Source organism: Cynocephalus volans, chromosome 1, assembly GCF_027409185.1.
Source record: "Cynocephalus volans isolate mCynVol1 chromosome 1, mCynVol1.pri, whole genome shotgun sequence".
NCBI lineage: Eukaryota > Metazoa > Chordata > Mammalia > Dermoptera > Cynocephalidae > Cynocephalus > Cynocephalus volans.
In genome coordinates, this window is record NC_084460.1 from 247,154,488 (window position 1) to 247,169,491 (window position 15,004).

Genomic DNA, 15,004 nt, shown 5'->3' on the forward strand with positions numbered 1-15,004 from the left:
GAAAATAATGTCAGGAAAGAATACCTGAAGTATTCTCTAGAAATCACTAGTTCTAGTTTCCAATTGCTGTTTTGCTAACATCAACAAGAAAACACATTTACGAATTAACACTACAATCAAATAATTAGGATGGACAAATGTTGCATATGCATTAGACTAAACTTTATATATATTTTAAAACACAGGGTTCTTTCATTTAATATGTTGATAAATTGGACTATACACTTAAGTCTTATACTCTAAAACCATTTGGAAACAATTTTCTTTTAGCCCTCAAAATCCATCCTGATGCCTTTATCAGTAGTCACTGCAATCACATGAAATTAGTATTTTGTGGCCTTAACAGTTTATACAACTTAAAAAATGTGCAGGTGTGATGAAGTGACTCCATCTTTCCATTTGTTTGAATGGTCTGAAACAACAATTCTGCATAGGGGACATGTGTTCTCTCTGTTAAACCATAAGGTGATGAACTCTTCACAAAATATATGCTGACGGATGAGAATTGGCTTCTGAAATTTGGCTTGACGTAGTGAACAAACACCATCCACATCTCAACACTGTCTTCTGCTGGCAGCCACTCCATAACTTGGTCTTGTAAAAACTACTTGCAAAACCCATCTGAAAGTCCTCATACTAAAAGCTTTAGTATGAGGTAGGGTAAAGCCAATAAGATCCCAAGACTCTATCTGGTTACATTATCAAACTCCTCATAGTTTATAAAGTAATGAAACCAAACCAGTATGGGAATAAAAATTGAGTAATACTGACATGATTCTAAAAGCATATGCGGTAACCTTTGGATTTAAAGGGTATGATGAAAGAAGGCACCAATAAAACACAGCATTTTAAACCCATAAAGAGGAATTTCAGAATGAAATCTGTAATTCCAGCAATCCAAAGTACTTCCCAGATGTTCAAATGGTCCAAAGTAGGATTAAAAAAATTAAGCTTAAGTGACTGAGATGAAAGATGTAATATAAAAGAACAGAAGACCCTGTTAAGAATACCAGTAATCAAGCACACTGAATCTCTGAGGACCTTTCTCTTAGGAAAACCTGATTTACAATGCTTTTCTTTGCATACATAAAAGTTGTTAGCAGCCCAATTCCAAGAGAAATTCTGTGTTCTCTAGACTCCATGGCAGTGTCATCAGGCTGCCTTGCTTCACATAAGTGACTATGTGCACATCTGTGGGTACAGCTATGGACACCTGACGTTATATCTGGAGTTTGGACCTTCAGCACATTCTCGAGGTATGGAGTTCATATGCATATGAACATCTCCAGAATGAAGACAAGGACCTTCTCCTGTCAATCTTGTATGGACACACTGGGAGGCATTTGTCACAATTGGCTTGCATGGCCCCTGAGTACTTTTTCTCAGATCCAGATTTCTTTGCTTTAGGGTTCTGTCTCCTCTCATGACCAGGAGCAAACAGAGACCTTGTACAGAAGGAACAGTGGCACACGCCACCTCAAGCCCTTCAGCTAGAGCTATCACCCTCAAACTGCATGGCCAGCAACTCTGGCTTGGCCCTGCCAACGTGTCCGCTCCCTGGGCTTCATCCTGAGGAAGTCTGAGGCTTTGACATATAAACATAGCACATGAAATATATTTCTATATGATATAATTTTCTCACTTTTACTACCTATTTTTATCAGACTACTCTAGAAAAACTACCTGTACACATTTCTCTGTGCATACAAATTCCTCAGCTAATGGTTTTGCTCTGTTTTTATAAAATACATTATTTATGATTGAAAAAATGTCTCTCACATAGCTACAGGTTACTGTTTTTGTCTGCTTGACCTTCTGCATTGTACCTCAATTAGCAAATGATGCAGCCCTCTTTTCCTCTTTTCCTATCATAAAAATATACACCACCTCCATTTTAGGCTGTTTGATGTAAAACAAAACCCCCCAAATTTCCACTAGATGGTGCTATTAGAATGCAAACTATTTAATTTATCTTTGGTTACAGTTTATCTCTATAAAACCCTCAGTTTGAAATCTATCACAGAATGTTATTTTGGCTTGTGAAACAGGTCTGCTCCCCACTCAACTAGATGGATTGGATGATTTAGTACTTAGGTGAAAGATCACACAATGTTTCCCAGAAGCCCCAGAGGGCCCTGGGCAAAACAATAAACAGGCATTTTTGTCCAGTCCTCATCCAAATCATTTCCTCTTACCTGGCAATTTTGGTACCCTTATGCTGCTCCACAGAATTTTAGGAACACCCCCACAGTGGCAACATCTTTTGACCCTGGTCACTGTCCCAGTCTGTGGCTTCATCACCTAGTCTTGCCTCCTTGGCAGACTGAGGGGGCTGATGGATTAGAGTACTAATTTTTAAATATCAAGTAATCTTTGACAATTTGTCCAGTGGTTCTCAAAATGAAGTGCCTAGACCAGCAGCAGCATCTGGGAACTTTTAGCAAATTCTCAGCCTCCAACCTAAACCTACCGAATTGAAAATTCTGGGCTTAAGGCCCAGCATTCTGCATATTCACAATCCTTCCAGGTGATTCTGATGTGCACGAAACTTGAGAACCACTGTGTTTGCTCCTTCCTGGAATCAAAACTATCTTATCCCATTTGGCTTTTCTCCAGAAGCCCTTAAAGAACCACTGTGAAGCCAGACAGGTGGGTGAAAGAAATTTTTGAAGGTGATCATTGTGGTCTACTTGGCTCTGCTCTCCCTTCTGCCTGTTACCATGGAGCCCCCATTGCAGAGGAATAGTTAAGCTTGTGTCTAGTGTGTAAATGAAGTAGGAGAGTATGATTAGTCATTCACATGTCTTTTTTTTGGAGAAAGAGTGAGATGCCCAGGAAGGCAGCCAGATGGCAGCCTTGTTCCTAAACTGTCTCTGCACGACTGAAAGGCATCAGCTGGCCCTTTACTGTAGTCAAAGAAAGGCGATCCTGTAGCAGCGGTCGTTTACTGGCTAGGCTGTTTGTCTCTTTCTCTACTGCAGCATGAGTCAGAACCCACAGAGAGAATGAGAGAGAGGAACAATCCATTGATTAATGGGTGAGAGAGAGATTTTGTAAGATTGTGATCTACTATTGTCCCTATTTCACTGAATCAATGTGGGATGTGACTAAGATCCAATACTAGGTGGGATGTCTAGTGAAGCCGGGGCACAATCTATCAGTTCAAACAGGTGTCTTGAATAGATCTGTCTTCTGTCCTTTGATTAACGTTGTGCACTTGTGCATACAAATCTGATGCCCAGGCTGCAACACAGGCCGGTCACAGCAGAATCTTGAGGGTAGTTCTGGGGCATCAGTACAGCTCTAAATCTTCCCAGGTGATTCTATTATGCATCTAGGGCTGGGAACCACTACACTGAAGACATTGAGAATAAATTTGTGGCAGTGTTGTTTTCACTGAGAAACCTTGGTCGTCACCTCATCTCCTAGTGTAAATTTGAACAGTGGAATTTGTTGTATGGTCAGTTTTAATATTCAAAATGGAGAGATTTTGTTGTATGACAGAAAGGCATCATCTCCTCTTCCCCAACCATCTCCTCCTTTTTTCCCCCCCTCTTCCTTCTTTTGTTTTTTTGTTATTGTTCTTTTTGCGGGGTGAAGACTGATAAAATTGTGACTACAAATTGGGCATATTACTACTACTTAAAAGGAAATTTCTGACAAAAGTACAAAAACCCCTTTCGTTTTTGCCCTTGGTCACATGTTCTTTGTTGCCTGTTTTTAAAAAATATGATAGTAAGAAAATTTACTGGCTTCATGAAAAGCTGTGATTTTCATCTCATTAGCTCATACTGATTAGACAGAATGAAAACATTCTATAATAATTGCTTGAAAAACTATAAAACTCACTGGAGTTGGAGGTTGTTCTACAATACAAAACTCCTTTTGTACTGAACAAGGTGAGTTTCATGAAACTCTGTGAATTTTTTTTTTTTCTATTTATTCTGGGAAATCCTTTGTTTCCATGTAAAATTGTTAATAATAGGAAGAACAAGGCTAGGCTTAGTTCTTTGCACCAAAGGGGACCTAAAAACCATCTGCAGAAACTCCACTATTCGTAACACATTGTTAATCCTTCTCTAGACACATCATTTAAAGTGTAAATGTTAGTAGAAGAAATATTTTGCTAGGTTCTTACCCCACAAAAGTTTATCAAGTTTATTTTCTGTGAATGGAGATTGGGCGAGAAAATTGAAAGGCTTGGAAACGGAGCCCAATAAAACAGCGAAATGGGCTGGGAAAAAAGAATGGGAACCAAGGAGATTTTATTTTCCATTTTGACCTAAGGATAGGTCAGGGCCAAAACTGTGGAAATTTTGAAGTGATTCATTTGTAGCATTAATGCTGTCTTTTCACATTATTTTATATAAGTGTTACCTCATTGACTGTGAGTGCTCTAGAGAACAAAAATGCTATAGCCTAGTAAGTTGTCTTACATTCCATATAAAGGTTTTCTGGATTCTGGAGACTTCTTCCATTACTATAGACACATCCAAGGCAACGTGATCTATTAATAATTTAGGCAATCTCCTGCCTTTGGACCAACATTAATTAGGAAGGAGTAAACTTTTGAAATTACAGTCTAGATTTAGTTTAGATTTAAAATAGCATGTACAGTTTCCCTGACAGATGTTAAGTACTTCTGTTTGTGAGGGATTAGCAAAGGGTTAGACAGGCTTATTTTGTATTGGACCTAATTTGTCATTTAATTGGTAAACCGCTATTCCTACAGTACTATAAACATTTTAGGCATCAGCACCTTTCTGTCTAAAGACATAAACAAATTCAATTAGTGGGAAGCCAGATCATTGTTTCAATAGCTGCTTTTATTTTCTGTTGTTGATATGTTAAAATAGTTAAACACTTGCATTCATCTCATCTTATTAAAGGAACTCCATCAGGGAACAGTGAGGTAACATGTTTGGTGACAGCAGGCTTAGTCACCCTGCTGTGAGAAAGAGATGAATAATGTTTTTTAATCTTACATCTATTGACTCTTTCCTTTTAAAATGTATACACCATTACTGAAAGAAGCTACTGTGGACTATATTTTGTTAACAGTTTATCTTTTTCATATCTTCATTATTAAATCAAATGGTATACTTATTTACATGATTCTGCATAAAATGAAATTGCTGCATGGCATTTCTTATTGTTTATAATTCCCATTTTGAAAAATCTAGTCATGCATTCTTGAAATTTTATAAGTGCTTTCAGTCTTGGTATTAGTAGTTTGCATTTTTTTCTTGGCTATTTGGCTGCCAAATCCTCCCCCATATTAAGCATTATCTTGCTTATGTTTTGTGATTTATCTGCTTCTTGTCAAAATAATTTTTAGAATAACATTTTCAAGTTTCCTATTACAGCACAGCATGAAGAAGGATTGGATATAAAGGATCATATTGGTGAATATTTTCATTAGAGAAAGTCATTTTGTAAAAATTCAGAATTCCAAAGAAAACAATTCGAGAAGATCAATTACTTCATGAATTTAAGAAGGATTAATATTATCCTAAGATAATATTACTTTTTTTGAAGCTTAGTATTTCCTTCAAGACTATAGCTAAAATATAATTTCTTTGAGATCCAGGCTAATTTCTTTTTGATCTTGGACTCGTGGATTGTGATTAATTATATTGCTCATGCTAGCCAGGATTATTCCATTCTAGGATATTCTGTAGTTTTTTTATGAATCTAGTACAATACTTGATAATCTGCAGTGTCACACGAATACCTTGACTCAATAGTAGCTTATTCAAATGATGCTGGAGGAAGGATCTAGGGGGCTTGGTAGCCAGCCTCAACCCACCCCATCCTCATACCAGTTTCTCGACTCCACCACAGGAAAGAATTCAAGAGCAGAGTCACAGTAGTAAGTGAAAACAGATTTAATGTAACAGATAAGAAATACAGGTTCCACAGAGAGTGCCTCCTAGCTCCAGAGACTGAGCAGGGCCCACACCAAGTATAACACAAAAGAGAAATACACACTTAAAGTTAAGTACAGAGTGCAGGCTGGCTCATGAGAGTGAGCAGCTGTTTGCTGAAAGTAAGTTTGATACAAAAAGAAAGAAATGCACACTCTACAGGCAGAGTGTGGGGCTTTGCCTTTTGCTGGAATTTGGCTTTTGTAGTTTTGCTATCTAAGGAATATTCAATTAAGGGGGGTGGTTCCCAGTTATGTAGCATAGTCTTGCACATGCTCAGTTGGTCTCCTTTTGAACAATGAACAGTTGGAGCATGTTCATTGGTCAAATTCTATCCCATGTACCAGACACATTCAAGAATATTCTGTGCTCCTTAGCACCTCCTGTGGAAGGTCATTCAGCTACCAGTTATAAAACCCTTCTCCACTGAGCATGCCCAGCCACTGGATTTGCATAAGCCAGCCCCCTGAGTTCTCAATTTCCTCCTGTTGGTGCCCAAAATAGGTCTAACTAGCAATAGTAATTTTCCTTTAGGGGAGGGATTACTTGAAAGCTTGGGGAATGGCTTGAATCCCAGAGGTGTGTCCTGTAACCTGAGCCAAGGGAAACTGAATATCTCCTACCTCACAAATAATTAATTTACTCTTATTGTTTCCTTGGTAGAAAAAGAGAATATTTGGCCATCCTGACTATAACTCCCCTAAATACTAGAAAATGACTCATTGATTCAGATAGACATTTCCCCCATTTTCAAATCTCTGAAATTGGGATGTATCTTATAACCAAATACATTTTGTAATTATAATTGACCGTGTTTTGTTCTAAGGGATACATAGAATAATGATGCATCATACAATATATTATAGATTTAAATGAAATACAACTAAATTAAATTTGAATTTAATAGTAATTCAACAGTTTTTTGGTTTTATGTTTCAAAGATTAGAAAACATTTTTGATTTTATGGTTAACTGTGCAGTCAAGATTCTTGAGCCATTTTTACACACCAAAAGCCCAAAATATCCTGAGCATAAGGAAATAGATAACAATATACAGTGGAAATTTATCATAATTTTAAACAAATCTACACATACTGTGGAGGATATTGCCCATTCTGGCTCTCACCTAATTTGTTTTGAGCAAGGTTCCGAAGTTAATTGCTGCTAGTTGAACCTTTACTTTATACAAGCATAATGTTGTAATTTAGTGTTCCATTCCTAGAGATCCATTTTTTAAGAAAATCATAAAAAATTAAAATTGATTATGAAAATAAAAAACCTTTCATATATAAGATTTAACAGCTATATGTTGGGTATATAAATAAATTTTGCAGGTGACTTTGTGCTAGTTACTTAATATACTTAACCCTATATTCTTTTTTTTTTTTTTGTCTTTTTGTGACCGGTAAGGGGATCGCAACCCTTGGTGTGGTGTCGCCCGCACCGCGCTCAGCCAGTGAGCGCACCGGCCATCCCTATGTAGGATCCGAACCCGCAGCAGGAGCGCGTCTGCGCTCCCAAGCGCTGCACTCTCCTGAGTGCGCCACAGGGCCGGACCTTAACCCTATATTCTAATATAGGGTTAGAATAGTGACTGAAACATGGTATTCCTACAGCATTCACAGGATAGACTTTCTGAAGCTTTTAAAAATATATCTGGTGAAGACTGGACTAAAGTGTTTTTCTGCTAGTAAATTTCCTTGTAGTATGCATAAACATTCATCATATTCCAAAAACCTTAAAATTGCTTTCAAAATAAGGATAATTTCTTCTTAATTATTTTCTTTGCCAATATACTATTAGATGCCTGAAAAATCTTTTATAATAAATGTTGGAGAAGGTGGCATTTCTAGTGTGACTTCTCCTATAGTCCTTTACACTTCCATCCCACTAAGAAATTAAACTCTAATTTTTAAATAATCTTTACTAACTCTTTATGTGTAGCTCTTATATGCAAAGGCCATGATGGTTAAAATCGATTGAACGATTTATTCATTCAACAATACTGAATTCTTCTTATGTATCAGGCCTTCTCTAAGGCATTGAGGTTCATCAGAGAACAAAAGAGACAAAAATCCCTGTCCTCATAGGACTTTTCTTCAACTAAAGGAAAGTCAATCCTAAATATATTCAGTATATGTATAGTATGTTAGAGCATTATAGGTGCTGTGCAGAAAATGAAACACAATAAGGAGGATGGGAAATGTTGAGTTAGCAAGGTTCTGCTGGGAAGGGAAAAAACTTTCCCTGTTTTCGGTAGCTGGGAACTGCAAATTAAACTGATAAAAAACATTATCAGGAGAAAAGAAACAGAATTTATTTATAAAACAATGCATATACATGTGGGAGAACTCAGAGATGAGTAACTTAACGTGGCGGTGAGAATTTGGGGCTTATATACTATCTTAACAGAGGGTGATAAATTGTGAAGAAGTGGCTAGACAAAGGAAAGGGAGGTTTGGGCTTCTAGGGTTAGTAAATTGTTGGAAGATAAATGTATGGGAGAAACTAATGGAAGATAAGGGTTATTTAGTAAGATTTGTTGTGTAGACTCAAGTCGATGCTGTCTGCAGTAATGACTTAATTGCTTTTCCTGGTAAGGAAAAGGGGAGATGGGACACTTTTACAAAGGAAAATGTATGTCTCACTTTTAGGCAGAAAAGGGAAGAACAGAGAGTCATTTCTGAGTCTGCTGTTTCTTAATTGTCTTCAGTTCAAAACAATCCTTATGCCAAAGTGGCATATTTTGGGGGTGGCATATTTGGATTCTCTTAGAGAATTGTAAAGAGGGTAGGTGAGATAGACCTCATTGAGAAAATAATTTTGGGGCAGAGTTGAACACAGGAAGGGAGTGAGAAGAGGGTTCCAGGACAAGGAAACAGCAAGTTCAGTGCAAAAGCTCAGGCCAGAGAGGGTGGCTAGTGCCTAAGGTGGTGGTGGGAGGGTCAGGGAAGTAAAGGATGTCAGATTTTATGTGGACATTGGCTTCTACCCTTAGGGAAATGGGAGTCATTGCAGGGTTTTAGTCAAGACATGACATGATCAACTGACCTTTTAAAATCATTACTGGCTAATAATATGAAATTTTATTGATAATTTAGCTGTCTTATATGGCAATAAAATTTCATAAATGGAGAGGTCATAAGTTAGTCCAGCAATTTGGAGTGAAACATGTACAAAAATTTGGGAGTGAAATGTTCTAGTTCTTGGGACACAAAATATTTATACCCACCAACAGCCATCTTCCTCAAAAACTATATTAGGCTCCTTAAAGGAAGTGGATATGTGCTTTCTTTTTACTGTAGCCTCATACTTTGTGCCTGTGTGTGCTCAGTGCCTGGCATTGCCTGCCTTTCTGCAGATTGACTCTGGATATGTGGGGTTGAGGTCCTGTACACACAACGGCTTGTGGGTCAGGGCCATGTCTCCATAGTCCAGATTAGGTTGACAAATGACTCAACAAAATTATTCACCCCTATATTGGATCCTAGATACTGGGAATAAAAGAATAATCACTGAATGGCTTCTTCCTCAATGAACTCATGACCTTTTGAAGATGCAAAAGAGTCATCATATGTTGGGATTTTTGCTGTTCTTGCTAGGTGGAAAACAGAAATACTATATATTTCTGTTCCATTAAATTTTCTTCAGTCAGACTATAAGTCATATCTTGACTTTTTTCTTTTTCTTTTCTTTTCTCTCTCTTTTTTTTTTTTTTTTAAATAAGTAAGCACTTTAGTATACTAATAGGATTTTCCTGAAGAAGCTCAGGAAATGTGAAATGTCTTCTCATAAATGTGCTTAGGCTATTTAAATGGTTAAATATGCAAGTGCTAAATTAAAATTAACATTTATGTGGCCCTTTCCATATGAAGGCTGGCCATTTGCTGTGCAGTCTATAGTTGACATTCCTCACCTGCTTCAATGATGCCAAATCTAAATTTTTTTCTTCAAATAATTTTCTTTGAGTTTTGGTAGAGTCCACTCAGAAGTCAGTTTGTTTCCTAAAAATAAAAAATGAGAAAAAAATTAGAATTTCTGCTTAAGATTATTTGTAAAAATATGGGAAAATTGTGCTTTCAAGTAATCCTGCAGTGAGGTGATTTTGTAGCTATATTCCTCTCTTTGTTTCTACCTAGTGTAACAATATTTTTGCCACCTGGTAGCCATTTAGTGGCTTGCTGTCTGTCAAATTGAAATCGTTAATCTAAGATCCACAAAACACTCTGACCTCATCAAGAACTATCGGCCACATTAATCACATGGTGAGCAGTAATTAATACCCTCACTTCGCATCTCAGCAGATGCCAAGTGGTGACTGTGCCCAGAGACAGAGCCATTTCTGGGTGGTCTGGAGATGATATTCTAGGATGACTTGAGACGTGCTGTTAAGAAACTTGCTGCCCAAATGAATGAGAAAATCAGGAACTCCCCTTTTTATCTGTCTTGCTGTATTGCTTTGAGCATGTCCAATGGTCGTATGGGTTTCCTTGATGCCCCTCGGTGACTAATTACCTTTATTGCTGCAGTAGCTTTTACTTGTTTTCTTAATGCACTTATTACAGAGATTTCCCATTATGTACTTTCCACCTCTCTTACTAGTCTGTGAGCACTCAGGACACTGAATATATGTTGTATTTATATTTTTAACTCTACTAGCATGGTTGCTGGTACCTGTTACTATATTATTAGGCACCTATTAAATGAATTATTTAATATACACATAAATATGCAATATTTACAAACTATGAAAAAGGCATGAGCTTTGCAGGGGTAGGCTGGTTGGTGTTATATTTATATCATCTTTGCCTGGTAGTGCGTTGAGCACAGAGAAGATGCTCAACAAGTGCTCACTGAACTTACTCTTGGCAAGGCTTCAGGAGGACACCTTTCCCCTTGGAATGCTGCTGACAATGTGCATATTGCTAAATGGGTCAGCTGCCAAATGATTATCTAAAAGACACATTGATGTCAAAATAAAAGTCCTTTGTAGGAGGTTAGAAACTACGAAAAAACCAAACAAACCTGGAAAAATACTTACCGTGAGAATTTTTTTTGTAGTTTCCTCCAAAGAGAAGAGTCAGCAAACGTCCCAAATGTGTTTTCAGACTTCCCTAAGGAATTCTGATTTGAAGAAAGTAGAAATAATCTCAAATATAAATCCCTTCTCTAAAGAAAAATTAAACGTACATACACACACGCAAAACTAACTCTCGAAAGGTTATTAGATGTTGCAATCTCATTTTTACTGTAGCTGATAAGGACATCAAAACAAAAATAAAACATACCCTCCGCTTCCAGCCAAAACAATGACAAATAAATAAATTTTTTTATGTTAAAGGACTTATACAGCTTATGCTATATAGACAGTTTCTGCTAATAGAACTAAATGAATCATATATTAATAACTTACTAATGAAAACGTAAATTTATGGTAAACCTAATGGATTTTCCCTTTTTGCTCGCAGAACCTGCCATATATAAGGAAACTTTGAAATTCCCTTGTGATTTTACTGAGCTTTATTTTTAATAGAAAAAGTGTTTAGTGTACATCAGCATATCTGGAGGAAGGGAGAGTGATGATCGATAAAGCAAATATCTTTATTTAATCATACCAATTTAAAGCATTCTAAAAATTCTAAACAAAAATGATAATTAACCTGGGTGAAAGGTAAATTAGGCAGCTTTAGGCATTCAGGACTTGTCTTTTTAATTTAGTAGCTCATGCCTTTCTGACCTGCCACTTTACTCTCTTGATATATTTATCAATTATTCATGTGTTTGGTTTCAGCCTGCTCCTCAGTCTGATTATCTCATCATGTAGTCAGCAGGTTTGGGGTCTCTGTAGAGTGCATCGTCTCCACTTCCTTTGCACATCTGTGACAAGTCTGCTGCTTAAAAAGTACGCAATTTAGAAAGGCAAACACTTCTCTTCTGTTAAACAAAAATTATGGGAGGCCATTGTTTTGGACTGAGCTCCTGCTCTAATCCCTAACAGATCAGACCATACCAAAACGGAGTCATTCATGTTAAGTGCCACATAATGAAACTTAAACTTTAAGAAAGCAGATAGATCTCAAAACAGACCATTTTTTTCTCCTGAAAACAGGAGATTCCAGCATGATAAGGGAGTCCCCTCTGCTCTAACTGTTATGATAAGCTAGCTTGATACTGATCATTTTTTTTTCTATTGTTCTGTTTCCCTGATCCTACCTTATAATACCCACTGTTATGCTATTTCCCGGTGGAATTTGAAACCAAAGAAGTCCATTTACAATGATGACATAATGATGTCAGTGCCTAAAGTTTTGGTAAACCTCTCAATTTTGAGAGGTTTATAGAAAGGGGAGAATTGTTAAATTAAGATTGGCCTAAAGGTTTCTTCAGACATAGAGGACTGTAACCTAACTTGATGTGTAAACAGGTTAACCTATTCTTTTAACCTAAAGTGATGTACAAACAGACTGTAACCTACTCTTGTAACAAGTAGCCAAGTTAGCCCATTATAGGCAGCCAACTGTTCTGTACCTCCCTTCTGTTTTCTGTATGTCGCTTACCTTTTCCTGTCTATAAATCTAAACTGACCGTGCTATAACCGTGGAGTCACTCTGAACCTGTTCTGACTCTAGGGGCTGCCCGTTTCGAGGATTGTTTTTTGCTCAATTAAACTCTGTTAAATTTAATTTGCCTAAAGTTTTTCTTTTAACACTTCCTATGGACACAAATAAGAATTATGTATTGTAATGATAAAAAGACTAACTATCTTGATCTGACCATCACCCATTGTACACGGCTACTGAAAATCAACTTTGTACCCCACATATATGTATAATAAAAACAAACGAGCAAAAGAAACACTTTCTTGTCTTTCCCACTTGGGTTTGGTTTTAATTTTAGAATAAAAATACATTTAAAAGAATTAAATTTAATAATTTAATTTCAGAATTAAAATACATATTTTTAAAACAGGTTATTAGTTAAAGAAGACCATTTCATCAAAAGACTATATTAAAATTGTCTTTCACGGCTATCGATTTCACCACTTCTATTATTTTTAAACACTGAGCTATGTTTCTCTGAACTCAAAATTGCCCCCTCTGGCTTATAACAAAAAGGGCCTAACAATATGGGCCTATTTTATTTATTCACCAGCTTTCAGGAGCTTTTTTTTAAAGGTGAAAGTAACAGCACTTTAACTCATATAATCAAAACATGGAAAGCAGCTATTTACACCTGTAGCTGTGAAGTGGGCCTAAGCATTTTTATGTCAGAAAGCATATCATCTGTAATTGCTTTAAGAAAACATGATGGAGACACTTAGAAAATCTTTTATTAAACAGAAGTAATTTAATAATTTCCACTCTGAAAAGATGCTTTATTATAGCATACATGTCTAAGATATTTACCTTGGGTTCATTATAAAGAAAATTAAAAATGATCAAACCCACAGTTTATTTTTCAAGTATTCTGATGAATGATCTTGGCAAACACAGTTTCTCAAGTCACGTTTCAAACTCCTGCCATTTATCTTCTTGGATTAAAGCCTATCGATTTGAAATGTATTGGCACTATTGTGTAAAATGAGGTTTGGAGGGTTTTTCAGGAAGGAAATCTAGAATTCAGTGAGAAAAACTGAGAGGATTATATTTAGTAAAGGCTAGTAAACAGTACTGTTTGAAGTGGACTATATTCAACAGAACAAAATAGGTATAAGTTTGACAAATTACTGTATGAAAGGTAGTAAGAAAAGCTGTTATCAGAATTTGGCTCTTATAATACAGGGTGGTTTAGCTGAGAAAAAAATGAGTACATATGTGTATGATTTTCCTAAAGTTTCCATATGAGGAGCGTTAAGATATTTTCATAGCTAATCCAGTACAATGTAGGTACATGATTAAAATAACTCTGCTGGCATTAATGCGAAAATGAAAAACAATTCATCAGATGGAAAGATAAGATAAGCCCTGCCTAGCTGCAGATAGTTGTGAATTTGTGTGTTAAAGAAGCCATATCTGAAATAAATTGTTTAAAACAGAAAGTAAAATAATTTATTCAGATTCTCCTTTAATCAATATTGTCAGTGCTTTGGTTTCAAACTCCAAGACACAGATGAGTGAAATAAGTTAAAATGCATAGCACAATTGATGGCATGTTGTATACAGATAAACATTAACTTATGCCATAATAACTAAAAAAATCACCACATACGTGTAGGACTTTTGGACATAAAATTTTTTTGTTCTTTAAATAAAACCTGTGAATGATGGATCACATTTTAAAGAGCTTGTTTAATTAGAGTAAACGACCTAAAGTGGATTGTGAAAGAATTAAAGAAGAACAAATACTGAATATGACTTTTCTGCAAGCATAGAAGCAATTTGAATGCCAGCTGCAGTTTTTGCAAAATAAGCGTGACCATTTGCCCCTTGTCCCGCAGTAGTTGTAGAAAGGAAAGATTTTGAAAGGAGCATAGAAAAGGTTATGGAGAGAGGATTTGTGTGTGTGCGATATGTGTGAACATGTGTAGGTATGTATCTTGGGGGAAGGGTGGAAACTGGGAAGGGGCATGAAGTAGAAGAAATACACCCAGTGGTACTTTTCCTGGCTGCTGTTCTTTATGCCTGAATTCTAAGGGTAGGCTAAATAACATCATCTAACTTGCTCAAAAGAGAGAAAACAGAGAGATCAGTAGAAACAAGGTCAAGAAAAACCCCAAAGGGAGAAACAGATTCAAAAGCATGATCAGACCAGCCAACTGTGACGCTAGAGTGCAGTATAGGTCCTGGTGGTCAGGAAGAAAGATCTGGAAAATGGAGCCCAACATGCTGTAGAAGCAAGAACCGTTCTGAGACTGGAGAGCTATTTCCTGGAGCATTTAAACTGCAGTCTTTACGTGGAGACAGCAACAGAAGAAGGGTCCAGGAGACATAGTTCTAGAGTGAGTAAAGAATGGATGAGAAGGCCCTCTCAGTCCAGATGAATACTCTGTACCAAATACGCATTGTCATGTATAAATGAAGAGTTTGGTTTTCCTGACTGGTTGTGACATTTGTTCTACACAGTGGTGTAGAACTGTGC

The 15,004-nt window shown here is 36.7% G+C and overlaps 1 pseudogene; it reads right to left on the reverse strand.

The window, feature by feature from the left end:
• Window positions 1-356: 356 nt before the first annotated feature.
• LOC134369429 (E3 ubiquitin-protein ligase RNFT1-like) overlaps window positions 357-15,004 on the reverse strand; it is a 74,919-nt pseudogene continuing 60,271 nt past the window's right edge.